We start from the raw sequence: 11,656 nt of genomic DNA, 5'->3' as shown, positions 1-11,656 counted from the left end.
AACTTCTCTGTCTTTCCTCACAATCTCCAGTGTGAATCATGGGCCCAAACAGAAGCAGGTAACCCTCCCAGTGTCTCTTGCCCTCCAAACTCACAGGGCACTGGGTACCTCTCACTGCTGGAATTTGCTCAGGGACTGCACCCAGCATAGGAGCTGCATCCCACCCTATAAGACCATTATGGGGCACCCAAGGAGCAAAGTCACATGGGGATTTTATCTCACCCATCTCTGCAGGCGCTGGGAGCTCCTCTTGGACTTGCACTCCCACCTCAGGCTTATCCTCCTGCACTTTTTCTTACACAGCCATTTCTCCAGGTGCTGGCAGCTCCTCTCGCACACATGCCTCCAACTTTTCCTCCTGCACTTTCTCTTCCACAGCTGGCACACACAAGGTGAAGAAATCCATCAACAGCGGCTCTTATCCAGCCTGTAGTTCACCTTTCTCAAAGGCCTTTTCTTCCTCCTGCACTACTTCTTTAACAGCAGGGACATGTGGAGCAGAGAAATCTATCAGCAGCATCACTTCTCCAGCCTCTACCCCACTTTCTTCTGAGGCATCTTCCTCTTCATTTTCCAGCCTGTCCTCCTTCAATTCTTGGGGCTTTACTTCCAGCTTTCTGGTGTTTTCCCCCTTGGCAGGCTCCTAGACAGTCAAGACCTCTTCTTCCTCCTCTGCTGCTGACTGCAACTCCTTACAGTCCAAGCTCTCCAGCTGCTCATCCACTTTCTGGATCTCTTTAGCCACCGCAGTCTGGGTGCTCTCAGGGGTCACTCTCAACCCCTTGTAGCGGCTGATCAGGCAGGGGTCTCACTTCCTCACATGGGGTCTCCTTTTCCTCTCCAAAGAAGCTTCCAAAAATCTCCCCCATTCATTGTCAGTGCTCTTGGTTGCCTCTGCTGCTGGTCCTGTTGCCTCTGATACTAGTCCTCCTGGCACTCTCATTGCCTTTGCTGCTGGTCTTGTTGCCTTTGCTGCTGGTCCTCCTGGCACTCTTGTTGACTTCGTTGCTGGTCCTCCTGACACTCATGTTGCCTTTGCTGCTAGTCCTGCTTCCTTTGCTGCTGGTCCTCCTGACTTTGCTGCTGGAACATCAGTTTTATCTGTTCCGGGATGGTTGCTGTTTCCCCCTCCAGTTTAACTCAGGCATACCTTGCTTCCAATGTTTCTTCCAGGAAACTCAATCCCACTTCAAAAACCAGTGTTGCATGCCACCCCAATCTCTGAGTAATGAGAGATTCCCAGGGGTCCCTGCACTCACCCAGAGGCTTGGTGTCCCTGGAAAGAAGGTCAGCGGAGGCTGTGGTGTCTTTATGAAATATGATTTATTTATTTACACACATTCCAACTTGAGCTTAAGATGGGGGGGGTTCAAAGCATCAGCTGTCCAATAGATCTTTCTTTTCCCATCAGGCTTACAGGAGGCACCCTAAAGCCACAGTGCAGAGAGCCAGCCTCTCTGCCTGCCTACAGCTCCCAGCCTTTCCTCAGACTCAACTCAAAACACAAGCCTCTCCTTGGCCTCAGGAAGGGGAGGGGCTCTCCTGAAGAGTTTCAGTAACAATAGGATCTCCCTGGCTCATTCACCAGTTAATGGGCACTTGATAGGCCCATTAACTCAGCTGGCCACTTATGATGTCCCTATATATAGATATTACTGCAAATATGGTAAGTGCAGGTTTTGTAGGGCAAATGTGGTAAGTAGAGTGAGTGAGAGGGGGGAGTACATGGGCTAGAATGCTGGAGAATGATGTATGATGATTGGCTGAGCGTTTGAGTGGCTGAAGGTATAAATGAGAGGATGACAGTTGAGATGGGTTCTGTTGGTGGAGTTTGGGAGTTCTGTTGGTGGTGGTTGTTGTGGGTTGGAGTTGGTTGTGGGTTGGATTGTATTAGGCTGGTATTGAGGCAGATTATATATGACTAGAAACATAAAGAGGAATGCAATATATGAAACCATACACTTGTTAAATATACCTTAAGTAATCTTGTTATTTCCTGGTGTTTATAAATAAATATTTTCTTGGTTTACCAAAAGCCTGATCCTTTCACAGACCAGAGCGGTAGGCAGGGCATTTACCAAGGTGGAGAAACAGTATCAAATGGTGGCAGCAGTGAAGAGATAGTGTTACAACAAGTATCCAGAGCAACCCAGGGCTGTATGCTTTATAGGCACAAAGATACAGGGGGGTTGTGGCCTGCAAGTGCACCCAGACACAAAGTAACAATAAGCCAGAAGGGGACTAAGGCAAAGTCCCAAGGCAGTATTGTGAAATAGGGAGTGGCTGGTGGTGCTGCCTAGCAGTGGGATCTTGTGAGATCTGTGCTAGAGCCGGTGAGAGAACAAATAAAAACCAGGATCCTGACTGGAGGGACCTGACAGGTGGTGGCAGCAGGGGGGATCCTCACACCACTCTATTAGACTAACAAAGGGAAATCTGGCCAGCAGAGCAGATTTCTCATCTCCAGGTGCAGGGTTCCAAATCAGAGGCTCAACCCCAAACCCATAACACTACATTGCAAATACCTATCCCACGACCTTTCAGCCTCATCCCTTCAGCAATTCCAAACTTTCATGAACTTTTGGTTAGTCTCTCAACCACTGTATACACCTCAGCACCTTCTTCCTTTTGGGTAACTATCAAACATATATAGTGATTTCTGGTGCCCACTGGGATGGGATGGGATGGGATGGGGGAGAAAGCAGGAAGGCCAGCAGTAAGCTGAGCCACAGCCAATTAATTCTAGTTTTGTCCCCATTCTCATCTCTGCTGTGTTCTACAAGGGCACAACTGAGACTAAGGAGAAGGAAGCTGAGAGGAAGGCCCACCTCCTGGAAAGGCTGTAAGTAAGAAGGCAGGCAGGTGAGAGTTGGCGCAGGGCAGACTGAGGTTGGTGGATGGCGCCCCATTTGCCTTAATAGACAAGCCTCCGTTGAAATATCTAAATCTCTTCATTGAGACTGTAGCTATTATCTGCCACATAGTCTGGAACAATCCTATGGAAGATTCCATTAAGGTAGTGGGACTATTCTGTTCCCAAGTGAATGGTAGCAGAAAAAGAAAAAAGCTGATGAAAAGGATTAGTAGTTATTTGCTGTATTATTTTGCTATAAAAGACTAATACCTATTAACATTTTACCTGTACTTCATCTCAGCTATTTTTAAATAACTTGAAATAACCTTTTCCTCAGATCAACCAAAACCAAACCCACAAAATGGGAGAAAAATGATTTACTTCAATAATTACATCTTCGAACATATTAAGCCAACTTTGTCAGATCCATAATTCTTGTTCAGAATGCACCAACTGCTCCTAATAAGCTAATGCCATTAATAATTGTTTTGTTGCAAATTTACTAGAGACACAATCCACTGGGTTACATCTCCACCACAAGCACCATGGTAATAAATTGAACTTGAGCAAGAGGATGAATGTGCTTACACCTGTACTACGTACATTCAGATACATGAGGCTTGCAGAAGAAGCACTGATTTACAATGGATTATGAAACTCCTAATGATCCAAATTCATTCTTTATTTTCCATGTAGCCCAGATCAATATAATATACTATAATCCACACTCATTATGTATGAACATAATGCCCTGCCAGATCAGACCAAAGGTCCATCCAGCCCAGCATCCTGTTCTCACAGTGGTCAACCAGATGCCTATGGGAAGCCTGCAAGCAAGACATGAGTGCAACAGCAGTCTCCTCGCTTGTGACTCTCAGCAACCGGTAATCAGAAATATGCTTCCCCCAATAACTAGAGGTAGAACCTAACAATCATGATAGCATTATCCTCCATGAATACAGTATGTCATATATGTGAATGTAAATGAATACACACACATACACACACACAAAACAGGTCTTTGGTTCAGTGACACTGTAATAATTACAGTGTAGTGTGACCAAAAAATGGCCATACAAATGAAGGAGCAAGGCTATGCAAAGATGTACTGTTTCAATTTCTAGTGGCTCCCTCTGACTACTATGGGATGAAATAAATGGAAGGGAGATCTGCACCAGACAAGGGCCAAGGGGTTATCACCACTTCAGTGGTACTCCTAAAAACACTCATTTAATTTCTAGCATGTAAGTCAGGGAAGAGGATCCTGTGGTCCTCCAGATATTGCTGAACTCCAATTCCCACCAGCCAACATGACCAGTGGGCAGGGATGATGGCAACTGGAGTTCAATTATACCTGGAGAGCTACAGGTTTCCTTTTCCTATTGTAAGTGGCTGCCTCTCACTCCTACATGATGCAGCCACTTTACTGAATGAACTACTTGTTAATTGGGACAACAATGCAGGAGGGACATAATAACATCCCCCTTCCTGCCGGACAGTCTAGCAGAATTCACAGGCACACATTATGCCCTTATGCCATATAAAGACTCCTCCTTTCATATCTAGCCTGCTTCTCATGATGTGCATCTTGCTAATCCTTTGGAAATTTCACTTCTTTTTCACCAAAGATTATTAGTTGACTGTTTGGATAACCGACATTTCATTGCTAACTCAGAGCTGTCAAGTATAACAACATCTGGCAGGATTCTGTTTAGCTGGACAATTTGTTAAGAGTTAATGATTACAACTTGCAATAAACATAGAGATTACCCAACTTATTCTTGTACTGAATTAATGTTTTACGGCTTTTAGGACCTGTGTGGGCTGACTGTTCTACTGAAATGTTTTAGTGCCATGGAAACGCCGGTAGATATTTTCTCTTAATTGCATGAATGGCTGACAGATAACAGTGCAGCGCTATGGAATTAAGCCCTTGATTGTTGGTGAATTGTGCCCAGAGCAGGGAGCAAAAAGAGCTGTACACCAACCTGGCTTGAAGAAAGGCCACAACTTTGTGGCAAACATACAGACACCCAAACAATTTGGCAATGCCAAGACAGGGCATCATATGAACATGTGAAATTGTTTTATACCAAGTCAGAGCATTGGTCCATCTACCTTAACATTGTCTACAGCGACAGGCAGATTTCAGGCAGGAATCTCTCCCCGCCCGACCTGGAGATTTCAGAGATTGAACATGGACCTTCTGCATGCAAGGAAAGATGCTCTCACTGAGCTATAGCCCTCCCCCACATAATTGTAGCACAGCCCACAAGCTTGTTAGCCAAACAGGTAAGGAGATGGCTTCAGGAAGACGCAAGTTCACAAACACTGCTCTCCCTGTTCTCTCCTCAGTTTGAGTAGTTTTAGTCCCCAAAGTCTCTTAAGCTCTGCTCTTTCCTACTCATCTCTTAAAAGAGTAGGCAAAAATTGGACATGTGTGAAAGTTGCCTTGGATTTTCTCAGTACAGCCAGAGCAGAGTTTGCAGCTTGAAGACCTTGTCTTCCAATGCCAGAGATGGATTCCAACACAATACCCCTAAAAAGTCAACATGATCAATAGACCCTCACTTTATTTCTCAGCAAAGGGCACATCAAGATTCCTGGCCAGATGCTGAAAGCCCTCAAGAAGTATTCTTCAGTTCTCTGGCCCTCCACAAACAAAAAGTCATTAAGGTAATTATAGGTAATGTGACCCAATCTTTTGATAGTTACTAGGAAAGGAGCTGAACATTTCAAATGCAGCACAAGCTGTTAACAACCCCATAGGCATGGGTTTGTTATAGCAGTACTTCCTTTGAAGAAGGCTCTTAAGTTAAAGTCCCGCAGGTTCACAAGGAGCAACTGGAAACTGTTTTTTTAATCACATGTATAACCGTCACTGCCTCAGATCACACTAGATTCAGTGCCGTGTTGAAGAGAGAGACACAGACATTATCATTCTTTATACTCAAACCACAATGCTTAGGAACGTCAGCTGCTTAAAACTGGAATTTCTAAGGGTTAAAAAAAGTTGAAAGGTCTTCATGGGGCTTGAAATCACTGTGAACTGTGCAGCTCAAACATCACCTGGAAAGGTAAGATTAACATAAATACAGCATGACTTTGTCTGATCATGGAGTAGAAGAGTCCCTGTGTAACTAATGTTCAATCTGAATTTAAATTATTATAGCTCTATCAACTCCCATGCCTAACTATCCCTAACAGCAGTATTAATGTCCCAAGGACAGTAATATTAATATTAATAATAGGAGCTATTCACACATATCAGAGAGAGAATTACATCCCTTAGATTGCAAGCAGTTTAGGGACAAGACCTTACAACCATGAGAAGGTCTCTGGTAACTAGAATCTTATTCACAGTACCCTTTAAATGAAGAAAAATATATCTAATGGTTACCATGAACCTTCACTCCCCCAGAAACTGTTCTCTGACTAGATGGATGTGGGTAGTTTGGCATACTTCTGTAGCATTACTCAAATCTGTTGGATTTTATTTTCACCTCATTACATTACTTTTACCATCTTCAACATTTCTCATATTTTAAATTCACTTGAATTCTAAAATTAGACCTGTCAAAAGTGGAAACTTGGCAAGGGGGGGGGAGTATGCATCAAAACCAACTTAATTATAACTGCATATATGGTCATAAATTTTCATAACACGGTATAAAAGCTTATATAAGCACCTGCCTGATAAATAACAATGCAAAAACAAAGAGCAGCAGGAACAGAGGATAGGCAAGGGAATGATGAAAAAGTATTGCTTCTGACATCGGTATGTTTTATAATCTATTGAAAATATCAGATTAACTGAAATATGACATTGACTTTGTAAGAAAATATCTGGCATTTGTTTCACACCCATGATGTCATGAATCCCTATGTTGGAAGATGGGAAATTCTTCACTTACAATGATCAAGGAAGGCAGGACAAGAGAGGAAGGCTTCCCCTGGGCTCAGTGGCAGCTGGTGGCTCTGTGTCAGTGGGAGAGTGGAATCCACCCCGGGTTTAAGCCTGAAATGTCACTGACATAGAGCCATCAGCCACCACTGCCTGGGCTCTAGTCTTAATTGACTTGCTTATTTTATGCACCTAGTCATCAGTGACTGGTAGGTGTTGGGCCAAACTCTGAGTCTCTCAGTTGCTATGAAGTTGCTCCTACTCCCATTCCTGCTATGGCATTGCTGCCTGCCTCCCATTGTTACAAAAGCTGTCTGTTTCAGAGTGTGAGAATGACGACAGGAGCAGTTCACCCAGTTGGGCAGAGCCACAGCAATAGTCTCCTGGGAAGTGGCATCGTTGTCACATACTGGGAGGAGGAGGAGAGAGGCAGTGGAGAAGTCAGGACTGTGCAAGCAGACCAGCGGAGCCAATCCAGCATTTCCACTAGTGTGCACATGCAGCCCCAGTCTTGTCACTGCCTTGTCTTCCCAGTACACGGCTATTCCTGTGGTTCCATCCCATCATGTAAGCCACTCCTGGATGATGATGTCCTAGCTCACTACCTCCTCCCCCCCAAGTGTAAAACCGGTTATAACTAAAAACTAGACTAGGATATAAACTAGGTGTGCAGTCTATTCAGATGAATCCTGAGCTAAAGTGGGATGCTTTGGGATTCTAGGCAGCAGGAATCATGGCCCCTTTGGATGCAAAATATCATCAACATCATCATCAAGACAACTTTCTGTTAAAAGAAAAACTTAAGCTTATCATATAAGTTAAACACAAAGGTGGGGGCAGGGAGAAGAGAAACCGTCATTGTGATTGACAGGTCAAGCTTATAATCAGGGGGAATTGTTTTACTCACCCCAGAACTGTAAAGGCTGCCCTTGCAGGAAAACTGCTGCCGCTATCCTGCGATTTGACAGCAGTAACAGCCTGTGGAGAAAGGATGGGGCTGCATTGCTTGCCTGGCTTCTCAACCCCAGGGCAACTGCAGTTCCCTGGAGGAAGAGGAGAAGGAACAAGGCAGCAGGGTAGGTGGTGTGGGTGCACCATCTGAAGCATCAAATTGGCTCCACAATTGCACCAGCACCAACCTCCCTGCCACCTCTCCCCTCTCCCACTCATAACTGACAGCACATCCCCAACCTGGCATGCCCCATCAACAGCTACTTCTTGGCAGGATTCATTCCCTCAGGAAAGTCTGCAAATTTAATCAAATTCTGTCTCCCCAAGTTATAGATGGAGCCTTTTTTTAAAAAATCCAATTTTAAAGGCCCAAAACCTGCGAACCTATTTATCTGCAATCTGGCAGGTTTCTTACCTGGAACACTTCTCTCGTCTTCATTTTCATAGCAATTTTCCACAAAATAGTAGCGAAGATTAAGCATATCCTTTTCTACCCATCTCAAACAATAATGGCTGTCCAAGTAAGGAAAGAACTGTAGCTATCCTTTTGTCAGGCTTCATGCCCTCAGAAGGGTCACCATGTCTGAAAATTTCATCTAAGACTGCCAAAACTTTAAAAAGTTATATACATTTTTTTTGTTTTTTAAACAACTAATTTTGAAGTATTAATAGACCTGGATCTATTTGCCTGTAATTTGGCAGGGCTTATCCACTCTGGACATATAAGTATGCCTGCAAATTTCATCCACATCTGTCAAAAGCAAAAACCTATAGGCATTTTGATTTGTCCATAATAGTGAATGAAGTGAGGGGGACAGTTTCTTTTCTTTTCTGGACTCCGTCTTGGATTCAAAGCCAAATCAGGCAGCATCCAAATGCCAAATCAGGGTCTGAATTGAATCTTCTGGTCAGATGTTCCCATGTAAGACAAGCGCCTCTGGGATGGTTCACTTTGAATCTGCTCTCTGCTTGTGGCACCAATAATCTGGATGCGGTGGGTTCATGGAAGGGAAGGAGGGTGCACTTAGGGCATGTATAAAGCAAATACATTATCTATAGAGTATAAAGCAGGTATGACAGCATACATTATGAATACATATAGCGTGACGGGAATTAGCTATTAGACCAGGCTGATCAGACCAGGCATGGGATTGCTGCAAGGGGAAGCCCAATGAACACACTGATATTGAACATTTTAAAGCTTTATTTAGAGTATCAAATTAACACTCAGCTATGGGTGCTCCTGTAAGTCACCCAGAAAAGAAATGTACTATGCAGGCCAGTTACCCAATGTCCGTATCCTTGCTGACCTTGGCCAGAGGGAGCAGTAATGTGGCAGAAGAGATTGGAGAAATGGTGGCACACAGCACTGTCTCAGTGGTAGCTGTGGGTGTTTCTCCAGCTTGCTTCTGGATTTTATACTCAAGGACTTGTTGGATGTCTTCACTGACCCATTCTTTCCCCCTTGATCGAGGAATGCAAACAATGCCTTGACTATGTCCATAACAATAAGCCATTAACGTTGCTCATCAGCACTTAGCCTCTCCTCCACACCAATTTCAGTGCCACTGAAGCCTTCATTGTTGTGAAGCAGGGCTATTGGTTATGGGGCACCCTGTTCTTTTGCCATAGTTCGAGGGGCCCAGACTGATCATTTATTACTATAGTTGTTGCAACGTGTTCTTCAGCATCCTCTTCTTTTATCATCATGGCCGTCATGCTTGGCATTCATTTTTCCCACAGTCTCAGGCCTGATGCCTAGAAAGAAATTCCATTCCACACACATTACTCTATTATTATGATAAGCAACTAGCAACTATCAAAGCTTTTGCTAAGATGCAAGACGCAAAAGGCAGCATGTATACGTGTCTTAAGGCTTGATTAAGCGTCGGAAAATATAGGAAAGCACAAGATTTAGAAAGGATATGCACACTACTATCTCATAGAAGGAAGCTCATATGCATAAGGACCACAAGCATAACAACAGCAGGTGTAACAGAGTTGTTGCATTCCCCCCAAAAAATATTATTATCAATTTCAACAAACATAACATAAAACATCCAACAAGTATGTCCTTCTTACAAGATGAAACAGTTCAGAAAAGGTTACAACACTATGACAGCAAAAAAGAGAACATAAAATATTTATACTAAACTTTATGATTATAATTATATTTGTTAGATGCTTATTTAGCAGTATAGTGGTACATTTGGAAGTGCAGGTCCCTTCATGATATTCATGCCATGCCCCCGTCACAACCATGCCCCCTTTTCCACTTTCTCTCATCTCCCCCTGCTCTTCCTGTCATCTCACAAGTCCACTTCCACTACAACAGATGTCCCTAGGAGCCAATCAGCATGAAAGTGGAGGGTGTGTGTTACCTACTAAGAAGAATCTTCTCAGTGACGGACTCACCTCCTTTCACTCTGATTGGCTTCAATCAGCACAAAAGGGCAAGAACTCTTCTCAGTAGATGATATGCTCCCCTTTCATACTGATTGGCTCATACATAGGAACCTACCCGGGACCCTGCTTTCCAAAAAAAGTAAGGAGTCTATGACCCCCCACAACCCTGGATGACTACATCCCTACACTTATCTCACTGAAGTGACTCAAAGTGACTTACATTTTAAAAACTGGATAACACATGGTCAATAAAATCTAAAACTCACCAATATGTTAAAAGCCAAACAAAGACATATATAATAGTCATTAAAAATTTACTGAACTTACTGAAAGCTTACAATCCATAAAATGCAGAAAGAGTAGCTGGGACACCACACATCAAGGGCCAAAGGCCTGGGAAAAGAGGAAGGTCTTTGCCTGGTGTGTAATGATGCATAAAGATGGTGCCAAGTATGCCTCCCTGGGAAGAGCATTCCACATTGAGGGGGCCACCAATGAAAAGGCCCATTGTTGTGTTGCCACCCTCTGAGCCTCCCGTGGAGGGGACACACAAAGAAGGGCCTCTGATTATGAATGCAGAGTCCAGGTTGGTTCATACGGGGAGAGGCACTCCTTGAGATCCTGAACTCTTGAGCCACGGAAGGCTTTATAGGTCAAAACTGAACTGAGCCCAGAAATGAATTGGTAGCCTTTGCAGTCATGCCAGAACTAGTGTTAAAAGTGCAGAGCACCTTGCCCTGATAATTATCAATCTGGCTGCTGAATTCTGCACCAGCTGCAGTTTCCCAACCATCATGTATAATGCATTACAGTAGTCTAACATAGAGGTTACTAGAGTGTAGACAGCAGAAGTTAGGCTATCCCTGTCCAGATAGAGGTGCAGCTGAACCAACAGCCAAAGCTAATAGCCTTTTGGCTAAGATCAAGTGTAGTATCTGTTCTTATCAGTTTAATATGATACATGTACATGTACGTCGCCTAGAGTGGCCATCAGCCAGATAGGCGACACATAAATTAAATTTTATTATTATTTATTATTATTATTAGAAGGCACTCTGCACCACCACCGAAGCCACTTGAGCTTCAAGTGACAGTAATGGGTCCAGAAATACCCCAAAGCTTTGTATCTGCTGCTTCAAAGGGAGTGCATTGCCATCCAGAGCAGTCCACATCCCATCCATCCGGTCTAGAGAAACATCCACTGTGACTCAGTCTTGTCTTGATTAAGCTTCAGTTTATTGGCTCTCATCCAGTCCATTACTGAGTCAAGACACCAGTTTAGTACATCCACTGCTACACCTGCAGATGCAAAGGAGAAGCACGCTGTGTGTCATCAACATATTGCTGACAACGTACTTCAAAACTCCAGATGCCCCCACTCAGCAGCTTCATGTACTGTAGATATTAAATACAATGGAGGACAGACTTGAACCCTGTGGGACCCCACATTGAAGGTTCCATTGGGCCAAACAGCATTCCCCAAGCACCACCCTCTGAAAATGACCATCGAAGTAGGACTGGAATCACTGCAAATCAGTACT

The 11,656-nt window shown here is 43.9% G+C and overlaps 1 non-coding gene across 1 annotated transcript; it reads left to right on the top strand.

The window, feature by feature from the left end:
* Nucleotides 1-11,012: 11,012 nt before the first annotated feature.
* On the top strand, nt 11,013-11,212 carry LOC133388194 (U2 spliceosomal RNA). The gene has a single exon (XR_009763679.1). It is a non-coding gene; the product is annotated as a U2 spliceosomal RNA (small nuclear RNA).
* The last annotated feature ends 444 nt before the right edge of the window (nt 11,213-11,656 follow it).

Source organism: Rhineura floridana, chromosome 6 (assembly GCF_030035675.1).
Source record: "Rhineura floridana isolate rRhiFlo1 chromosome 6, rRhiFlo1.hap2, whole genome shotgun sequence".
NCBI classification, from domain to species: Eukaryota; Metazoa; Chordata; class Lepidosauria; order Squamata; family Rhineuridae; genus Rhineura; species Rhineura floridana.
This window is presented reverse-complemented; position numbering and strand designations above follow the sequence as displayed.